Source organism: Ahaetulla prasina, chromosome 2, assembly GCF_028640845.1.
Source record: "Ahaetulla prasina isolate Xishuangbanna chromosome 2, ASM2864084v1, whole genome shotgun sequence".
Classification (NCBI taxonomy): Eukaryota; Metazoa; Chordata; class Lepidosauria; order Squamata; family Colubridae; genus Ahaetulla; species Ahaetulla prasina.
This window is the reverse complement of record NC_080540.1, coordinates 256906383-256927679: the sequence shown is the minus strand read 5'-3', so window position 1 is coordinate 256927679 and position 21297 is coordinate 256906383. Positions and strand designations below refer to the sequence as shown.

Here is a 21297-nt window from a genome sequence, read left to right as displayed (position 1 = left end):
CTACATCCACTCCTCCCTCCACCCTCCACCTTCCTTCTCCCTCTACTATCCCTCTTCCTTCCTCTTCTCCTCTTTCCTACCTCCTACTCTCTTTCTCCTCCTCACCGCTCTAAAATGGTAACTATGCAGACCCGACCCTACATTAATTATATTTCTTCAATAATCCCTGTACATTAACCATCACTCCATCTCTACCAAACCCCCAATTCCCTCCCCTTACCCCCACCCCCACCCCCACCCCGACTTCCCAGAACAAAATGCAGGGTATCAAAACTAACAATCATAATCCAAAATAATTCCTAAATTATAATCTTTAGTCACACCACACTTAGTCACACTCTCAATTCCCCTCTCCTTCAAAAATATATCCAATACAAAATATTTCCTAAAATTACTCATATGCTATTCGATATTTTTTTATCTGATACTTATTTTAAATATAATCAATCCACATTTTCCATTCTAAAATATATTTTTCTAGTATATAGTCTTTCAAGTAAGCGGAGATTTTGTCATCTCTGCCAGATTTGATACTTTGAGTGTCCATTTGTTGTTTTGTTTTGTCCATTCTTCGATTGTAGGTAATTCTTCTTTCTTCCAATACTGAGCAATCAAAAGTCTTGCGACTGTTATTAAGTTCAAAATCAATTTAGTCTCTATAGCTGTATAGTCCATAATTATTCCTAGTAGAAAGAACTGCGGAGTAAACTTAATCTTCTTTTTCAAAATATTCTGCATGATCCACCAGCCTTTAATCCAAAATACTTTAACTTTTTTACAAGTCCACCATATATGGTAATAAGTAGCATCTTCACAATCGCATCTCCAACATTTAACAAGATCTAATATGTGTTTCTTGTAAACAGGTAATGTCATTTTTAAATTATTTCAAATAATGAAATACTTTCCTTCTCTTCTGCGGTGAATTCAGGCCATTAACATTCCAAGATAATAGTTTAATTGCCATTATCGGCCAAAGGATTTTGGAACACCAGCCGCAGATCACATTTTACTTTAGGCCTTGCTCCTCCCACTGTTTCCATTGTAGTAGTTGCCAGTTGTTGTTGTGCCTTCATCTCTTGTTCCTTGCGTTTAGCAGCAGCTCTAGTCAGCCTTTGTTCTTTTGAATCTAAACCCGTCGTAGGTATTTCCAACACTTGTAATAAATCTTCTTCCATCACAATCTGTTCTTGTACCTGCTTCACTTCTCTTCCTTCACTTCAGCCTCCTTCTTCTAGCTTCCAATGGGGAAGACTTCCAACTTTTAATACCTCAACATAAAATTCTCTTGCTTTTCCAACTGTATTGAAACGATGTACTTTCCTGCATAATATACTATTATACCAGTTGGAATATCCCATCTATATTCAATCTGATGTTTTTTAAGTTCATTCACCAGGAAGGCAAATTCCTTCCTAGCCCTTAACATTTTTGGTGGAATTTCCTTTAATATCAAGATATCTTGACCAGCAATCTGAATCTTCTCCCCCTTATATAAAGCTTGCAAAATCTGATTTCTCACTGTTCTGTTTGTAAAATAAATAACAACATCCCTTGGCAACTTTTTTGCCTTGCTATCCAAGAATTCACACGATATATTTTATCAATTTGATAAGCCACATCTGCTGGACGAGCTGCTAATATCTCAGCAAATACTTCAGAAAAATTTCCTTAAATTCTCTTCCTTATTTTCTTTCAAACCTCGGATTCTAAGAGCAAATTCCATATTTCTGTATTGTATCAAAACTATTTCATCCTCTGTCTTTTCCATTTTACTTTGAAATTCATCCATTTTATTTTCTAATTTTAAATTATGTTGCTTAATTACTTCAACCTCCTCTTCTAATAAAATCACATTCGTTGCCAAACTTTGTACTGCCATTACAAATCCTTCTTTAACTTCTTTATTTCCCACTTGAATTTCTGATATCTGCTCTTTCATTTCAGACATCTCATCAGTTATAACTTTAAATTTTTCTTCTATAAAGCCTTTTAAGTTCTCTTGTAACGCCTCTAAATTCAATGTTCTAGTCTCTGCTGTATGAGCTGGAGAGGCACCAGCTGATAAAGTTCCAGAGCTCTTTGTTACAGTAGACTTTAATTGTTTGGCTGCCATCTTCTATAAAATTATTTATTTATTTATTTCCAACTTAATATTCACTTTAAATCTTCTTAACTCTGAGAAACACAGTCTTTTAAAGCAGTATTTAAAAATCTCCTAGATTCTATCAGCAGGCAGCAAAGAGTTAAAGCAGCAAGTAACATGCAAATTACCAACTGCAGAGGCACACGCTGAAAGTATCACTTTCGCTTTCCACTCATTAACTTGTTAACAATTCGCCTCCATTTTCTTGCTGTTTTCAAGCTTGTTATAAAGTATCGGGAATCGGCTTGGCTACTTGCTTAAAGTTCTCCCACTTTCGTTCTGTCCGGTATAATCCTTTATTGTCCAAAATAAATCTCGGCGTTTGGTCGTGGTGATTGGTTCCGCCAAAGCAGAAGAATCCTCGGATCTGGAGCACTTCGGGTTACTGGAGGGAACTTAACCCTTCAAACCCCTTTTTTCTCAGGGGCTTTAGGGAAATTCAACCTCTGCCCTCAGCTCACCCCTTCTCCTTCTCCCGAAGAGGGGGTTTTCCGAACCGCTGGGCAGCAGATTTAAGCTGTCCTAGCGATTCCACATAATCCAGAGGTTGGTGATCGTAAAGATCACCGCCATCACCTACGGTGCCAAACCGGAAGTCCCTCTCAGCGGCTTTCGATACCATCGACCATGGTATCCTGCTGCGCCGGCTGGAGGGATTGGGAGTGGGAGGCACCGTTTATCGGTGGTTCTCCTCCTATCTCTCCGACCGGTCGCAGTCGGTGTTGACAGGGGGGCAGAGGTCGACCCCGAGGCGCCTCACTTGTGGGTGCCGCAGGGGTCGATCCTCTCGCCCCTTCTGTTTAACATCTACATGAAGCCGCTGGGTGAGATCATCAGTGGTTTCGGCGTGAGGTATCAGCTGTATGCGGATGACACCCAGCTGTACCTTTCCACGCCGGACCACCCCAACGGTTATCAAGTGCTGTCCCGGTGTCTGGAGGCTGTACGGGTCTGGATGGGGAGAAACAGGCTCAAGCTCAATCCTCCAAGACAGAGTGGCTGTGGATGCGGCATCCCGGTACAGTCAGCTAAATCCGGCTGACCATCGGTGGCGAGTCATTGGCCCCGATGGAGGGGTGCGCAACTTAGGCGTCCTCCTGGATGAGCGGCTGTCTTTGGAAGATCATTTGACGCCGTCCAGGAGAGCGTTTACCAGGTTCGCCTGGTGCGCCAGTTGCGCCTTTCTGGACCGGGATGCCCTGTGCACAGTCACCCACGCACTCGTGACGCCTCGCCTGGATTACTGCAATGCTCTCACATGGGGCTCCTTGAAGGGCATCCGAGGCTGCAGTTAGTCAGAATGCGGCTGCGCGGGTGATAGAGGAGCCCTCGTGGCTCCCGTAACACCCATCCTGCGCAGACTGCACTGGCTGCCTGTGGCCTTCGGGTGCGCTTCAAGGTTTGGTGACCACCTTTAAAGCGCTCCATGGCATAGGGCGGGTTATCTACGGGACCGCCTGCTGCTACCGAATACCTCTCACCGACCCGTGCGCTCTCACAGAGGGACTCCTCAGGGTGCCGTCAGCGAGGCAATGTCGTCTGGCGACGCCCAGGAAGGGCCTTCTCTGTGGGGCTCCCACCTCTGGAATGAACTGCCCCAGGACTTCGTCAGCTTCCGGACCTTGGACCTTCCGCCGCGAGCTTAAAACATATCTATTTAATTGCGCAGGACTGAGTTAGTTTTTAGTTTATGGGTTTTATCTTGGGTTTTAATTTTTATATTTTTAATTAAGGCTTTTGAATAAGTTTTTTAATTGTTTTTAGAATTGTATTTATTGTATTTCTTGTTTTTAAATGCCTGTAAACCGCCCTGAGTCCTTTGGGAGATAGGGCGGTATATAAATATAAACAATAAATAAAATAAATAAAAAATGTGGCTGAGAATGATGTGAATTTTAACCTAAAAGCTTGGTAGATACCAGACTGGGAAACAGTAAGTTGTCAAAATACTTCAGAAACTTGTATTTCATCATGGTTATAAAACTATCCAAGTTTCTTTAGAATAAATAAATTGTAAAGCATAGATTGCAGACATTTTATATTTAAAATTTCTGATACCTCAATATTTTTTAAAAAAATCATGTTATATGGTATTAGAAAATTCAGAAATGGGGTTAGCTTGCTAGATTAAATACTTCAGCTGTACCTTCACTTTAAGGTGTTTCATGCTTTGAAGTGACATGCATAAATGAGCTAGGGTTGTTTTTTATTTTAGAGCTTGTTAGTACAAACATAGATTAAAACTTCTACTGGCTCATTAAAAAAAAAATCCTTCACAGCATCTGTCTTATTTTCTATAGATTTATTACTTAGAAGTAGAGGCTTAGTCTTTGAAATCAATTGAAATTCTTTGCTTACTCGCCTGCTGATTTTTAACTCTTGTGGAAACAGACCTTTATAAGATTATCCTAGAAAGAAGGAATTAATTTTTATCTTCAAAAACTTTAAACATTGAATGTATATACAGAATTGTAATCATTTAAAAGGGATGCTGTGCCCAAATATTTTGCACTTTACTTATTAAAATGTACATGTTGCTGTTTCATATCTCAGTGCAGTTCACAATACACACACACACACACACACACACACACTATTTTTTTAAAATATTATATATCAACAATTCTGGCTCTTACAGTACTGCTGAATGTGTTGTATTACAGGTGTTTAGAGTGAAATATGAAAATGAGTCAGTTTAGTACATAGTCCTCAACTTACAACCACAATAGAGCCCAAAATTTATGTTGCTACGGGAAACATTTGTTACGTGAGTTTTGCCCTGTTTTACGACCTTTCTTGCCACTGCTATTAAGTGAATCATTGTGATTCTTAAGTTAGTAACATGGTTGCTAAGTGAATCTGGCTTCCCCGTTGACTTTACTTGTCAGAAGGTTGCAAAAGGGGATCACATGACCCTGGGACAACAGTCATACATATGAAGCAGGGCTCAAGAATCTGAATTTTGATCATATGATCATGGGGATGTTGCAGTGGTTGTAAGTGTGAAACATGGTCATAAGTCACTTTTTCCAGTGCTGTTGTAACTTTGAACGGTCACTGTGAACTTTTGTATGTCAAGGACTACCTGTAAAGGCAGGCCTCTAGATAGAAAAATCTTATATTTATCATTTATTTATTTGTATTATTTTTTACGAATAACTCAAGATGGCGAATATACCTAGTACACCTTCCTCCACCTATTTTCCCCACAACAGCAGCCCTGTGAGGTGGGTTGGGTTGAGAGAGAATGACTAGTCCAAAGGCACCCAACTGGATTTTATGACTAAGGCTGGACTTGAACTCACCGATTCCTGGTTTCTTGCCTGGTGCCTTAACCTCTACACCAAACTGGCTCTCTCTTATCATAATACAATACTTAGGAATACAACATTCCGGTTTAGCTCTGCCTGGTAAGGCCTGTTATTAAGAACACAAAGCCTGCAATTACTGCAGGTTCGAGCGCGGCCCAAGGTTGACTCAGCCTTCCATCCTTTATAAGGTAGGTAAAATGAGGACCCAGATTGTTGGGGGGGCAATAAGTTGACTTTGTAAATATATACAAATAGAATGAGACTATTGCCCTATACATTGTAAGCCGCCCTGAGTCTTCGGAGAAGGGCGGGGTATAAATGTAAACAAAAAAAAAAACAACAAAAAAAAAACATCAATGAACCCCTATGTACTCTGTGAACTCCAACCTTAGAACAATTGTTAGAGCCGGTTAATTGGCTGATTAGAATAATGTCAACCATATTATTTAGGCATCGAGGAAATAAATACTGCTTCTTTCATTTGTCACATCTTTATACAATGCTATGGCATCTTTGGCATTGAAAGCATAATGCTTTATCATTTCAATTTTCTGTTGCATAAATCAGAGATCAAGACTCTGAGTCTCCAGGCTGCATCTCGTCCTCAAGCTCCTTCAGGTATTGCTATCAAATCATAATTTATAAGGTGTATAATTTGTAAGCTTGTATTCACACATGGCCTTGTAACATCAGAGGACAGAGATCGGCCCTGAGACGCCTCTTGTGTGGGGTACCACAGGGGTCGGTTCTCTCGCCCCTTCTGTTCAACATCTGTATGAAGCCGCTGGGTGAGATCATCCATGGTTTTGGGGTGAGATGTCATCTATACGCTGATGACACTCAGCTGTATATTTCCACCCCTAACCACCCCAACAAGGCCATCGAAGTGATGTCCTGGTGTCTGGAGGCCGTACGGGTCTGGATGGGGAGAAACAGGCTCCAACTCAACTCTTCCAAGACCGAGTGGCTGTGGATGCCAGCATCCTGGTACAGCCAGCTGATTCCATCGCTGACTGTTGGGGGCAAGTCATTGGCCCCGACGGAGAGGGTCTGCAATCTAGGCGTCCTCCTGGATGCACATATGACCGCCGTCGCCAGGGGAGCTTTTTATCAGGTTCGCCTGATACGCCAGTTGCGTCCCTTTCTAGACCAGGTTTCCCTCTGCACAGTCACTCATGCCCTCGTCACATCCCGCCTGGACTACTGCAATGCTCTCTACATGGGGCTCCCCTTGAAGGGCACCCGGAAACTCCAACTGGTCAAGAATGCGGCGGCGTGGGTGATAGAGGGGGCACCTCGAGGCTCCCATGTGACACCTCTCCTGCGCGGTCTGCACTGGCTCCTGGTGGTTTTTCGGGTGCAATTCAAGGTGCTGGTTACTATCTTTAAAGTGCTCCATGGCATAGGACCGGGTTATTTACGGGACCGCCTACTGCCGCCAGTAGCCTCCCATCGACCTGTACGCTCCCACAGGGAGGGCCTCCTCAGGGTGCCGTCGGCCAAACAATATCGGCTGGTGACCCCCAGGGGGAGGGCCTTCTCTGTGGGGGCTCCAGCCCTCTGGAATGAGCGGCCTCCGAGGCTTCGTCAACTCCCTGACCTCCGGACCTTTCGCCGCGAGCTGAAGACGCTTTTGTTTTATCGCGCAGGGCTAGCTTAAATGTAGTTTTAAATGGGGTTTTTATTCTTATTTTAGTTTTTATGCCATATATTGAATAAGTTTTTTATACTGTTCTTAATCTTAAGTATTATATGTAATTTTATTGGCTGTGAACCGCCCTGAGTCCTTCGGGAGAAGGGCGGTATACAAATTGAATAAATAAATAAATAAATAAATAAATCTCATATGGATTACTTCAACATGCTCCATATGGGCTGCCCTTGAAGAGTAGACAGAAGCTTCAACTGGTGCAAAATGCAGCTGCATGTATAGTAAGGGATTTGGATATTCAACATACAAAACAGTGGTGAAATCCAATTTTTTTTACTACCGATTCTGTGGGTGTGGCTTGGTGTGACTTGGTGGTCGTGGCTTGGTGGCGTAGCAGGGGAAGGATACTGCAAAATCTCCATTCCCACCCCACACTGGGGGAAGGATACTGCAAAATCCCCTTTCCCATCTCACTGGGGCCAGCCAGAGGTGGTATTTGCCGGTTCTCCAAATTGCTCAAAATTTCCACTACCGGTTCTCCAGAACTTGTCTGAACCTGCTGGATTTCACCCCTGATATAAAACCACTACTGAGTGAATTGCATTGGCTGCCAGTGTTCTTTCGGGTGCAATTCAAGGTTCTGGCATGACCTTTAAAGCCCTTTATGGCTTGGGGATAGGTTACATAGGGAACCATCATCTTCCAGTTATTTCTACTCGTTCAGTTTTATCCCACAGGTTGGGCATGTTATGGGTCCTGTTTGTGAAGGAATGTTGGTGGCACAAACCAGGAGTTGTGCCTTCTCTTCCATAGTCTCTGCCCTCTGGAATATTTTCCTTTTAAAGATTAGAATAACCGTGATCCTTTTGGTCTTTCATGAAGACCATGAAGACTTGGTTGCGTGCCCGAACTTGGGATGCCAAATATGTTAAGGACCCCATTTCTTGGCTGTATTAACATTCATGGCAAAGGTTCTATTTGGCAACCATATATGTTTATTTTATATTGTTTTAATTGTTTTTAATTTGTTTTTACTGTTTTATGATGTAAGCTACTTGTTGAGATTAGGAAATTATAGAAATCAAATGAATATAATCATACTAGCAAAATAAGTTGAGATTCTTCTATACAATATAGTGAGATGAGCTTTGTTTAGCCTTTCTGGCATGTTAACATACCACATAAATGCTGCCTGACCAATGTGTTCAAGGTATTCGTGAAGGATCCAGCCGATGTGTTTGAGAATCTGGTATCCCATTTAGGTAAACTCCATGCTTACCTTTGTATGATCCAGATATTGGATGAAAATACATGGGGAGAATACTTCCCCCTGTTTGTTTTCTTTGTTCACTGATCATGCAGGCTAAATCCCTGAAAGAGCCTTTGACTGTAATTGAATGCAGCAAAATTTATCTGCATGTGGTTTACTTGTTTGGCCTCCAGTTGAAAAAAATAAATTTTGTTGGAAACAGGGTTTTTCTTAGAAGAAAAAGTACCACAATGTTATTATGTACGTGTTACATGAAAATTATATTCTGTCCCCTCCCTATTTCTAAAATGTGATGAAAGTATGATGACATACTTATTGTTTTTCTAGCTCTAATACTATGCAGCATACATGAATTTTTAAAGAACTTGAGTGACCTTTTTTTCCCCAGGCATGTAGAACATCACAATCTATCAGAATTATTTTACCTAGTATTTTCTGGATCCATTTTTGGTTGAACATACTGTACTTATATATTTGTAAAAGCCTCCTGTTTCATTGAAATGTATGTATTCACTTCACAGTGAAGTTTAGGAGAAGAATTGGGCCTAATTCTATAACTGTGTATTTAAATAATTATTGGACATAACATTTGTTCTCTCTTTCCCTCGCTTTCTCGTTCTCTTTTGCTAATATGCAGCCATTATCTTTTCTTTTGTAAAAGACAAAATCAAAAGCAAGCACCCTTGACTTTCATTTTTTAAAAAGACTAAATATTACGAATTGCAAAACATCTCATCTGGCGTTTTTAATGTTTAAAAGGCAGATAGATCTATGGAAGATTTGGAGGAGGAGCAGTGCTGACAGCTGAGACACTGTTCAATTTCTTGATCTGCACATCTGTCATTTTAGTTGCAAAGCCTGCTCGCAGTGTAGTCGAAGAAATTTTTGCTGTGAACTCCACATCATGTTAACCTTTATGAATTTTGGTAATTCATTTTTTTATATTTGTTCTTCCTTATATTTATAACAAATATTGTGTCAAATAAGTATGGTTTAATTCTTAATATAATTAATATGATATATAACTATATATATTTCTGTCACCTTTCAGATATAAAGAAAAATAGTGAAGCATTGAAAATAAGTACTTTGCAATACACAGGGATGTAAACAAAGTACTTCGTTTTAAGTGGTTAAAGCAGCTGTGTCTTTTGCAAAGAAGGGCATCAAAGCAATTATGCTAGTCTTGCCAAAAATGCAGTTGCTTTAATTATTTAAAGAGGGATGTTTTGTTTGTGTCAATGCATGTTTCAAAGCACATCTGTTACATTCTTGCACATCCCACTTTGCATTATTTTTCATATAACATACTATATTTTTTCTGTTGAGAATTAAATTGCTTAACTGGTTTTTATAAGCATTGTTTTAGTTGCTGCATATGTTCAGCTCTGTCCAAATACTTTTATTTGCGCTCAATGCGTATAAGCCGTAGAAATATGTATTATGTTGTCTCAGATGAAATATTTAATTTAATAAAATCATAATGGTAGACAGTTTGCAGAATAAGATGACAGCCTCTTCCATTGTTGCTTCTATTTAAAATTTGCTTTGATTTATCTGTATGTTTTGAAACAAATAGCACTTAAGGCTCACAAATATATGTGTCAGTTTAATAAGACACATATTCTAAGAGATGGGAAACTTTCTATCAATTTATAAAAATGTGAAGCAATGGTAGCTAGTCTAAATGGAATTAAATGTAGAAGGAATCCATCACTCCAAGTATTTGACTGAGAGAGACATTGAGGATAGTGTTGCCAAATACACAGGAAGTATTAATTTCATTTTGGCTTTAAAAAGTGATCTTGGAAGTATGATTATTGCATTATTTAATATTAGACTTCCATCTGACCTTGGTCTTCTCAGACAGATGCATACTTGAGTCAGACAAAACTAGAGATGTCAACATTTGCACATAAAATATTGCAGTGTTAAAGGATGTCACCAATATGAATTGTGGCCACTCTCTTAAACATGGTCAAATAGATTTCCATGGTTAGAGTGTCCTTTATGAGACACATAATTGGCTCTGTGAAACGGTAAGCATAGAGAGACAAAAAGAATAAAGGAAAATGCAATACTAGATATATCACTTGGCAGAATAAAGATATAGAGAAAGGAACAATACTAAATTGACTCAGGATTTTATGTTCAGAACAGTAAAATACATCTTGCTTAACAACTTTGCAAGCATTCCACCATATCAAAATGTAGAGTCTGAATCAAAGCTGATTTCTCTCTAAAGAGAAGATAATTACTGTACCTTATTAAAATAGTAATTTCATTGGGCACATTTAAAAAAAAATTATTTGGATAAAATCCAGAGTCCTGGGGGGCTTTCTGGGTCTTTTTAACCATGCTGCTCTAATTATATCTTCCAACAAGGTGGAAGATGAGTACAACTACAAAAAATTGTGATGATGTATTTCAAGGCCTATTTCTGTCTGCCTCTTCTGTAGAACTGGCTTTTTTTGTCTGAAAAGTTGAAGCTGAACACATTAGCAAGCTTTTTTTCCAGCACTTAATATTTATCTATAGAAGACGGTTGTTAAAGGATTAGCAACAAATGTATATTTAGAAATATATTTAGAAGCAGAGCCCAGTTTCTTAGATGTTTTTTAGATGTTTATTTAAGAACAGTGCAAAGTTTACAGTAACTCAGTCTTTACATTAAAAGCAACTTAACAAACTGGGTACAATACATTGCTCAGCAAGGCTAATAGAAATACAGTAGTTATGATTTTTTCCCTTCTGTTTAATTGTGTCCTCTTCTTGGAAACAGCCTGGGCAAGTCCCTGAAGTTTTCTTGGCAAGATTTTTCATAAGTGTCATTGCCTCTTTCTTAAGGCTTGCTCAAGGTAACCCATCTGGCTTTGTGCCAAAGGTAAACTGGAATTCATAGTGTCCCAGTTTCTTGTCTGATTCATTAACCAGTATATGAAACAGGTTCTCTGTATGTTTTAAAGGGGGGTCTAAATATTTATAAACATTGTAAATTGATCAGAGTATAAAGAACGGGTAAGTTAAAAATTAAATACCAAGCAGCTCCTTTTTTCTCCTTTCCCCTTTTTTCCCCCTTTTCTAACATTTATAAAGAAATAACAACAAATGACAAAACAGTAGAGGCTATTAATTCCAAAGATCGAAATCTTTCTCATAAAACAGTTCAATATATTTTGCAACTATTTATCAGTGTTATACAAAGTATTAATTGTACAGCTTAAGCAACCTTATGCTCATTAACATTTCAGAAGTCATATCTAACATTGATGTAAACTTTCGTCCCTCATCTATAAGATTCAATTCACTTAATCATTATGGCACTAACAATTCTTATTTTCTATTGCATAAACATCACTGCACTCAGTTATCATCTATATTCAATAATACATAATTCACAATTTAATTATTCACATGTAATAATACAACAATTAAATGAAAAAGAGGGAATTATGAGGTAATTGTGTCATTACCAGTTTACGTAAATATTTGTTTTTATTTGCTTTTAATATTATACAATGGTCTGCCAAGAATTAGGTGGCATTCCAAAATGGATATAAATTGTATTTTAAAAAAAACAACTATCAATCTGGCTAGCTAATCTCATTTGAGCACTTACTGTAGTTCTTTAAATTATGAATATAATTAGATATCTATAGAACATTTTTCTAAAAAATTTAAAGTTAATGGCCAAATATATTTTTAAAATTTAAAAAATCTTTATGTTTTTCAATCTTCTCAATTTTCTTTTTTATCCTTCAATTCCTTCTCTCCTATGTTTTCAATTAGAAAAACAGTATATGACCACCAATCCTCAAGTGGAGTTTATACCGTACTTCCAGTTTACTTGGAAGTGACAATAGTATAAAAAAAAATAAAGGAAAGAAATCAGGATAAGCAATAACGATTTGAAGGTTCATCTGATTTTATTGGAAATGTTTATTTTATATTGTTTTAATTGTTTTTAATTTGTTTTGATGTTCTATGATGTAAGCTACTTGTTGAGATTAGGAAATTATAGAAATCAAATGAATATAATTAGATATCTATAGAACATTTTTCTAAAAATTTAAAGTTAATGGCCAAATATATTTTTAAAATTAAATACCAAGCAGCTCCTTTTTTCTCCTTTCCCCTTTTTTCCCCTTTTCTAACATTTATAAAGAAATAACAACAAATGACAAAACAGTAGAGGCTATTAATTCCAAAGATCGAAATCTTTCTCATAAAACAGTTCAATATATTTTGCAACTATTTATCAGTGTTATACAAAGTATTAATTGTACAGCTTAAGCAACCTTATGCTCATTAACATTTCAGAAGTCATATCTAACATTGATGTAAACTTTCGTCCCTCATCTATAAGATTCAATTCACTTAATCATTATGGCACTAACAATTCTTATTTTCTATTGCATAAACATCACTGCACTCAGTTATCATTTATATTCAATAATACATAATTCACAATTTAATTATTCACATGTAATAATACAACAATTAAATGAAAAGAGGGAATTATGAGGTAATTGTGTCATTACCAGTTTACGTAAATATTTGTTTTTATTTGCTTTTAATATTATACAATGGTCTGCCAAGAATTAGGTGGCATTCCAAAATGGATATAAATTGTATTTAAAAAAAAACAACTATCAATCTGGCTAGCTAATCTCATTTGAGCACTTACTGTAGTTCTTTAAATTATGAATATAATTAGATATCTATAGAAGACGGTTGTTAAAGGATTAGCAACAAATGTATATTTAGAAGCAGAGCCCAGTTTCTTGTCTGATTCATTAACCAGTATATGAAACAGGTTCTCTGTATGTTTTAAAGGGGGTCTAAATATTTATAAACATTGTAAATTGATCAGAGTATAAAGAACGGGTAAGTTAAAATTAAATACCAAGCAGCTCCTTTTTCTCCTTTCCCCTTTTTTCCCCTTTTCTAACATTTATAAAGAAATAACAACAAATGACAAAACAGTAGAGGCTATTAATTCCAAAGATCGAAATCTTTCTCATAAAACAGTTCAATATATTTTGCAACTATTTATCAGTGTTATACAAAGTATTAATTGTACAGCTTAAGCAACCTTATGCTCATTAACATTTCAGAAATCATATCTAACATTGATGTAAACTTTCGTCCCTCATCTATAAGATTCAATTCACTTAATCATTATGGCACTAACAATTCTTATTTTCTATTGCATAAACATCACTGCACTCAGTTATCATTTATATTCAATAATACATAATTCACAATTTAATTATTCACATGTAATAATACAACAATTAAATGAAAAAGAGGGAATTATGAGGTAATTGTGTCATTACCAGTTTACGTAAATATTTGTTTTTATTTGCTTTTAATATTATACAATGGTCTGCCAAGAATTAGGTGGCATTCCAAAATGGATATAAATTGTATTTAAAAAAAAACAACTATCAATCTGGCTAGCTAATCTCATTTGAGCACTTACTGTAGTTCTTTAAATTATGAATATAATTAGATATCTATAGAACATTTTTCTAAAAAATTTAAAGTTAATGGCCAAATATATTTTTAAAATTAAAAAAATCTTTATGTTTTCAATTAGAAAAACAGTATATGACCACCAATCCTCAAGTGGAGTTTATACCGTACTTCCAGTTTACTTGGAAGTGACAATAGTATAAAAAAAAATAAAGGAAAGAAATCAGGATAAGCAATAACGATTTGAAGGTTCATCTGATTTTATTGGAAATGTTTATTGTTCAGTCAAATATCAAGGTTTTTTTCCAAATATTTTCATTTTAATATGCTTGCCTTTGGTTTGATTTTTAAGCTTCGTCTTGAGAAAAAAGAGCAATCTTACCGTATATACTCGAGTATAAGCCGATCCGAATATAAGCCGAGGTACCTAATTTTACCACAAAAACTGGGAAAAACTATTGACTCGAGTATAAGCCGAGGTACCTAATTTTACCACAAAACTGGGAAAACTATTGACTCGAGTATAAGCCGATCCGAATATAAGCCGAGGTACCTAATTTTACCACAAAACTGGGAAAACTATTGACTCGAGTATAAGCCGATCCGAATATAAGCCGAGGTACCTAATTTTACCACAAAACTGGGAAAACTATTGACTCGAGTATAAGCCGATCCGAATATAAGCCGAGGTACCTAATTTTACCACAAAACTGGGAAAACTATTGACTCGAGTATAAGCCGAGGTACCTAATTTTACCACAAAACTGGGAAAACTATTGACTCGAGTATAAGCCGATCCGAATATAAGCCGAGGTACCTAATTTTACCACAAAACTGGGAAAACTATTGACTCGAGTATAAGCCGAGGTACCTAATTTTACCACAAAACTGGGAAAACTATTGACTCGAGTATAAGCCGATCCGAATATAAGCCGAGGTACCTAATTTTACCACAAAACTGGGAAAACTATTGACTCGAGTATAAGCCGATCCGAATATAAGCCGAGGGTGGGAAATGAGGCAGCTACTGGTCAATGTAAAAATAAAGATAGAGCCAAGTAAAATAACATGAATATTTATTTGAACGAAAACAATAAAAGTGCAAAAGGGGTCCCCAAAAGAATATGGTATCAAAAATACAGTATCTTTAAAAGTAACAGCAACCAAGCTAACGAGAGCTAAAATCCTCAAAACTGGAGTTCTCCTCCTCATCATCTGTTTGTCCAAACAGAGCTTCAGCTACTTCAGCTTCTGTGATGTTATCCGATATACGTTGTCGCCATCACTGAGTTCACAGTCGTCATCATCACTGCTGTCACTCATACAATGCGCTGTCTTCACTGCCATCCATAGCATTACTAATGCCACATTTCTTGAAGGCACGTTGCACCATGTCCTCTGGAATATCTTCCCATGCATCACGAACCCACTGTGCTATTAGTTCTATGTCTGGCTTTCTCAGATTTCCAACTTTTGTCAGACGAGCTTGACCAGATGTCATCCATTCATGCCACATCCTTCGCACATGGTCCTTGAAAGGTTTATTTAAACTGACATCTAGGGGCTGCAATACAGATGTAAGCCCACCTGGAATAACGGCCAAAGTGACTTGAGATGACTTTGCCAATTTTTTTATGTCATCAGATGTGTGGGCTCTGAACATATCCCAAACTAACAGTGATCTTCTAGTCCAGTCCCCACTCCTCAAGCAAGAGATCCTATACTGTTTCAGACAAAGGATTGTCCAGTCTGTTCTTTAAAAACCCTCCAGGAATGAAGTGTCCAATAAGGTTCAAATTGCAAGTACCGGTAGTCCTCAATTTAAGACTGCAATTGAGCCCAAAACATTGTTTTGTTATTTTTCCCTAACTGTATGTATCCCCTGCCCCCCATTTTACGTCAGGCTGCCATCAAAGCGAAGCACGGCTGAATATTATTATTATTATTATTATTATTATTATTATTATTATTATTATTATTATTATCATTATCATTATCATTATCATTATCATTATCATCATCATCATCATCATCATCATTATTATTATTATCATTATTATCATTATCATCATCATCATCATCATTATTATTATTATTATTATCATTATCATTATTATCATTATCATCATCATCATTATTATTATTATTATTATCATTATCATTATCATTATTATCATTATCATCATCATTATTATTATTATTATTATTATTATCATTATTATTATTATTATTATATGATGATGATGATTTTTTTGCATTGGACAGAGCGAGCTTCAGTTTACCAAACTTTGTATCTTTTAATGAAACGTGTTAGTCTGAAGGGACTGTTTGAACTCACAAAACACTTGCAACTTTTAGTTCCGTGCTGAGGATTTTGGAAAGCAGCCCAGCAATATTTATTTATTGCTCGGACTGCTCTTATTTTCACTCCCCTTTCTTTCTTTTCCTTCCTCCTCCTCCTTCTCTGCCTCTCTTCGTCCCCCACCTCCCGGGATCCTTGCGGTCAAGGTTCTGCCCTGCCTTACACCAGCCGCCCACCTATGCCAAGGTCTCCTGGCTCTTTCGCCTCTGTAAGCAGCGGCTCGGCAGCGCCGCCTCCCTCCATGGATCGGCTCCTTCCCCAGCACTGAAGGCATCCTTAGGAATACACCTCCACCTCCAGGAAAATAAAAGAGGCAGAGAAGGTAAATCGCCCGCCTGCTCGGAAAGGAAGGGAGAGGACTCCAATGGAAGAAGGAGAGGAGAATTACCAATAACAAACACAAAGCGCTGGGTTAGAGGTGCCTTGTCATGTACAAGGAGATCAGAGAGGGCAACCACCATGAAACAATAATCAGACTCAAAACGGGCTGCTTATTTGCCATTTGCTCTGGGTAGAACGGGTTTTTTTTTTTAAAAAAAATTGGTTTGGAGAAGGAAAGCTAATTTGCTGATCTGCGCGAGGGTCGGTTTCTTTTGCCTCCCTTCTTCTTCCTCCTCCTTCTTCCCACCCTAGCTTGCAATGCCCCCATCTCTCCTCCTCCTCCTCCTCCCTCGGGGAGAAATTGTTTGTTCTTGCCGTATTTCTCCGCTTTCCAAGAGGCTTTTCTTTTTCCCCTCTTTCCCCCCACCTCCCCAATTTCCATAGGGGGAAAAAAAACCCTGGGGAAAACTTGGCAAAAAATAAAATAAAATAAAAAGTACTGAGTGCAAATGTTTTTTTTTTATACTGTAGTTGGAGTTTTCCACGCTTTTCACATTCAAGGCAGCATTCTCCCCCATCCTCGCTGCTTTTCCAAAACATGCTTTGAAACCTTTGCATTTTATTGGGATGTATTCAGGACAACGCCTCCGCCTCCGAGGGCGAGAGGAGGACGAGTAAGAGGAGGGCAGAGTGACAAACAAATAAAGAGAGTTCTTCTCGCCTCATGCTTGACACACTCGCCCCTCTCCAAAAGCCGAAATTGAGTGCGGCGGCAGTGGGGTGGGTGGTGGGTGGGGAGGCCGTGAAGTGCCGGCTGGGGAGCCCGGGATTGAAGTGCCGGCATGCTTTGCCAGCTCGGCCGGCTGCTTTGGGCGGCGGCTGGCCTCGGCGCTTCCGCCGCTGATGGCGGCGGCGGTGGTCGGCGGAGGGGCGGAGGGGCGACATTTCGCCCCTCTCACTGCCTCCTCTTGCCCGCGGTGGGCGGAGGGCGTTGTCACTCGCCCTCCTCTCGAAAGCCGAAATTGAGTGCGGCGGCAGGGGAGGCCGCCGTGAAGTGCCGGCTGGGGAGCCCAGGAGCCAATCCCGGCCCCCAGCCGGCACTTCACGCGGCCTCCCCACCCCACCGCCGCCGCACTCAATTTCGGCTTTCGAGAGGAGGGCGAGGTGACAACGCCAAGGGCGAGAAGAACTTATTTGTTTGTCACTCGCCCTCCTCTCGAAAGCCGAAATTGAGTGCGGCGGCAGGGGAGGCCGCCGTGAAGTGCCGGCTGGGGAGCCCGGGATTGAAGTGCCGGCATGCTTTGCCAGCTCGGCCGCTCGCTTTGGGGCGGCTGGCCTCCGGCGTTTTCTTCCGCCGCTGATGGCGGCGGTGGTGGGGCGGAGGCGAGTGACAACGCCTCCGCCTCCGAGGGCGAGAGTGACAACGCCAAGGGCGAGAAGAACTTATTTGTTTGTCACCTCGCCCTCCTCTCCGAAAGCCGAAATTGAGTGCGGCGGCAGGGGAGGCCGCCGTGAAGTGCCGGCTGGGGAGCCCAGGAGCCAATCCCGGCCCCCAGCCGCACTTCACGGCGGCCTCCCCACCCCCACCGCCGCCCGCACTCAATTTCGCCGAGAGGAGGCGAGGTGACAACGCCAAGGGCGAGAAGAACTTATTTGTTTGTCACCTCGCCTCCTCTCGAAAGCCGAAATTGAGTGCGGCGGCAGGGGAGGCCGCCGTGAAGTGCCGGCTGGGGAGCCCGGGATTGGCCCCGGCCCCCAGCCGGCACTTCACGGCGGCCTCCCCACCCACCCACCCCCACTGCCGCCGCACTCAATTTCGGCTGGAGAGGAGGCGAGGTGACAACGCCTCCGCCTCCGAGGGCGAGAGTGACAACAAATAAAGAGAGTTCTTCGCTTGTCACCCTCCTCGAGGCGGCGTGGTGGGCCGCCGTGAAGTGCCGGCTGGGGAGCCCGGGATTGGCCCTGGCCCCGCAGCCGGCACTTCACGGCGGCCTCCCCACCCCCACTGCCGCCGCACTCAATTTCGCCGAGAGGAGGCGAGGTGACAACGCCAAGGGCGAGAAGAACTTATTTGTTTGTCACTCTCGCCCTCCTCTCGAAAGCCGAAATTGAGTGCGGCGGCAGGGGAGGCCGCCGTGAAGTGCCGGCTGGGGAGCCCGGGATTGGCTCCTGGCCCCCAGCCGGCACTTCACGCGGCCTCCCCCCACCCACCCCCCCACTGCCGCTTCGCACTCAATTTCGGCTTTTCGGAGAGGAGGGCGAGGGTGACAAACGCCCCCTCCGCCCCCTCCGAGGGCGAGAGTGACAAACAAATAAAGAGAGTTCTTCTCGCCCCTTGGCGTTTGTCACCCTCGCCTCCTCTCGAAAGCCGAAATTGAGTGCGGCGGCAGTGGGGTGGGTGGGGAGGCCGCCGTGAAGTGCCGGCTGGGGAGCCCGGGATTGGCTCCTGGCCCCCAGCCGGCACTTCACGCGGCCTCCCCACCCACCCACCCACCCCCACTGCCGCCGCACTCAATTTCGCCGAGAGGAGGCGAGTGACAACGCCTCCGCCCCCACCGCGGGCAAGAGGAGGACGAGTGAGAGGGGGGCGAAAATGTCGAACGCCCCCTCCGCCCCCCCCGCCGACCGCCGCCGCCGCCGCCCTCAAAAAACGGCGGAAGGAAAAGCCGGGGGCCAGCCGCCTAAAACGAGCCGGCCGAGCTGGCAAAGCATGCCGGCAGCATTTGCTCGCCCTGCCGCCCAGCTGTGCCCGAGGGCAAAAAACCCTCTCCCTGGGTCGGCTCTGCAAGGGTAGACTCGAGTATAAGCCGAGGGGGCGTTTTTCAGCACAAAAAACGTGCCGAAAAACTCGGCTTATACTCGAGTATATACGGTACTTAATATTTTTCTAGATTAAACAATATGTCTAAAACAATATTGGCAGTAATTTTTCAGTTACCTTGTTAGCTTCAAACTCAATGTTATTCATTCCATAATGCATTGCAAATGAAGCTAACAGGGTTCATATTTGGCTTTTCTAGTATAAGAACCTATTGCTAGACATTCTAAGGTACCAGTATTCAGCTGCTTTATTACAGGTGACAATCTTCTAATTGAAGCTAGTCCATGATAAGTAGTTAAAAATCAATACTTTAGAGTACTAGCTGCTTGTCTCATTGGCATTCTAGATGGTAAAGTCCAGGGAACAGATATACGTTTGTATTCCTGGATTTATATTACTAGATAAGAGATTAAATAAACTCATTTAAAGTGACGTAAATTTACAATTGTTCCTTTCTGAAATAGCTTCAACTTAGTATCTAAACAAACAGATGTTAGAAGAAAATAAGGTCTGGTTCCAAGCTAGGGTTGCATAAGAATGACACTGGATACACTGCTTGAAAATGAAACAGGGAGGAAAGAGGCAAAGAGAGATGTACTCACACTCACTTCCTGGGCACAAACACAAAAATTCTCTAACCTATTATCCTCCTGTTCAGGTAGCTATTTGGTTCAAAGCCCAAAACTCCCTTTACTCCCTGCGCCAAATTGGGCAGAGTTCAGGTGAAGCAGCACCTTCCAGACAAATGGCCTGGTGGCAACTAATTGAACTGTTACCTGGGCAGGGTCCATTGGTCAGGTTAGTCTCAGAATCCCACAAGAGTCACCAAATTGTTAGAAGAAAATGAGGTCTTGTTCCAATCCAGGTTTGTGTGAGAATGACACTGGACATGTCATCTGAAAAAGAGAGAATTTATTTGAGAGCATAGCAACAGCACTTAAGGTAGCTACAATTTGGGGGTTTGAACTGGTGATATTTATAGGAAAAGTGGTTCTTTGAGAGGTTTTTGAATATGCCCTTTGAAATGTTTATTTTGGTGGACACGCAGCCCCAGTGGAAATGACCTGCTCTTACTTTGCTAGTAGATCATTTCTCTTTGGTGAGTACCTGCGTGCTGACTTTAGGTGCCACATTTGTGTGTTCAGGAAAGCTCTGTATCTTGAAGAGGTTTTACCTGTTTTCTTATTCTTTTGAGAGATATGCAGTTTTATCAGTTTCAGCCTAAATCTCTTAATACCTTAAGTGATTTTTGCAACATTGCATTATCTTTTGTTGCAACTTAGTTTTTTTCGGTTATGGGTAGGTCATGTTGATGATTAAAGGAGTTCATAGAGAGTTCATAGAGAGTTCATGAATAAAATTATTCTTGAATCTGAAATTCTTCCAACACATATTTGAAGTAAAAATGTTATAAATATATTTATAAATGATGAATTGTTTTCCCATTATTTTGATGTTAGGCATGCCAATGATAATTCCATAATCCTGCATATTAATTATTTTATTACATATAGTTTATTGTGTAAGATTTTTATTATGCGTGTTCTCTACCTCTTCATTGTCAGTTTCCAAATTTCTCTGAATATTTTCTGATGTGTTTGAAGAAGTATTACTTCCATCATTCCCATTTGATTTAATTCAAACCAGAAAGGGAGAAAATGTTATCTCTTTCTCTCACTATTTTGTACCCATCCCCACCAATTTTATTTTTCTTTCTTTTTCCACTTTCAGCGTTAATAGATGTTCAGCTACAATGGAGACTCCTTCCCGCTCCTACCCATTCAACCCCATATTGTTTAAACCATGATTTCATTGTATTTTCAAAGAAGAAACAGTAAATAGCACCCTTTTTGAATATAGTAATAGTAATTTTTTTTTAAAAAAAACACCCTGCTGTTTAGTTCAAAGTTTTCCTATCTTTTTTAGTTGAAAGCACA

General features: G+C 40.4%; 1 protein-coding gene across 10 annotated transcripts in view; it reads left to right on the top strand.

The window, feature by feature from the left end:
* PAM (peptidylglycine alpha-amidating monooxygenase) overlaps positions 1–21297 on the top strand; it is a 189772-nt gene that overhangs the window by 24920 nt on the left and 143555 nt on the right. The window contains exon 1 of one of the 10 annotated variants that reach the window (XM_058167094.1): positions 9159–9304. The exons of the other annotated variants lie outside the window; for them this stretch is intronic. The gene's annotated coding sequence lies outside the window, so the exon portion shown is untranslated. Of the gene's footprint in view, positions 1–9158; positions 9305–21297 lie in introns of those variants that run through there. 10 annotated transcript variants of the gene reach the window in all.